General features: G+C 36.2%; 1 long non-coding RNA gene across 2 annotated transcripts in view; it reads right to left on the bottom strand.

The window, feature by feature from the left end:
- Nucleotides 1-545: 545 nt before the first annotated feature.
- Nucleotides 546-903, bottom strand: part of LOC108444990 — an 11,638-nt gene continuing 11,280 nt past the window's right edge. For both annotated transcript variants that reach the window (XR_001859718.1, XR_001859717.1), the window contains one exon: nt 546-834. This is a non-coding gene — a long non-coding RNA (uncharacterized LOC108444990). The remainder of the gene's footprint in view (nt 835-903) is intronic.

The raw sequence follows: 903 nt of genomic DNA, 5'->3' as shown, positions 1-903 counted from the left end.
TTTCCCTACTTCAAAGACCATTGATGTGGTTTTAAAAAGCAACCAGTTGTCAGCCTGACTGATTTTGAAACAAAATCCATTCTAAAACTAGGTAGTCTTGTGGTCTTGTTTTCTCCAAGTGTAATTTTCAGGGAGCAGGAAGGGGCTGAGGAAGATAAGGTTGGTGGAACTCTCCTTCAACCACAGGAAGTTAAATGGGCAACAGTGAATTATTTTATAAATGGCTTTCTTTGGCTTTCAGCTATGGAATTAACATGTTATAGATTTCAAGTCTAGTGCAGAAAAATATTTCAAAAATTAGGTGAGCAATAGTGAGAAATACAGACCTTTCAGAAAATATAAGGGACTTACTTTATATTCAGATAGATGACAAGAAACACAGTGGGTACTAAGATAATATCCTGCATTCAAATGGAACAAAAATGGGGGAAAAGTTCTGTCTCTGTAATACTGAGATGATTTCATAGGATTTCTGTGGGTGAGGTTCCACACTTAGCAAGTGATGTCTTTGGGAAAAAAAAATCACAAAATCAAAACCTCCAAAATCTATTCAAAGTCAACTGTGGAGAAAAAATTTTAATTTAGTTTCTCGGTTTCTAGTATAAAATACAGTGAAAGATAAAGGACTACAAAAGCAGTGATAGATTTTTTCCTTAGGGTTAGCTGAGAGTGAAGATCTCCTGGACAGGTTCCTTTCTTCACAAACTTCCTCGAGACTTTTTCATCATACCACTTTGTGCTGCTGTGGTATCACATGCATCGGCCCTTTGCCACCAACCAACATGATGCTCAGTTTTGTCTATCAATAGCCAGCTAGAGGCATTACAATCAGAGCTGAAATGGGACAACAGTGAATTTTAAAATAAGAACCTTATATATAATACTGAAAGATACAACAGTTTA

Source organism: Corvus brachyrhynchos, unplaced genomic scaffold, assembly GCF_000691975.1.
Source record: "Corvus brachyrhynchos isolate BGI_N302 unplaced genomic scaffold, ASM69197v1 scaffold60, whole genome shotgun sequence".
Classification (NCBI taxonomy): Eukaryota; Metazoa; Chordata; class Aves; order Passeriformes; family Corvidae; genus Corvus; species Corvus brachyrhynchos.
The sequence above is the reverse complement of the archived record's forward strand: the minus strand, read 5'-3'. Positions and strand labels throughout refer to the sequence as shown.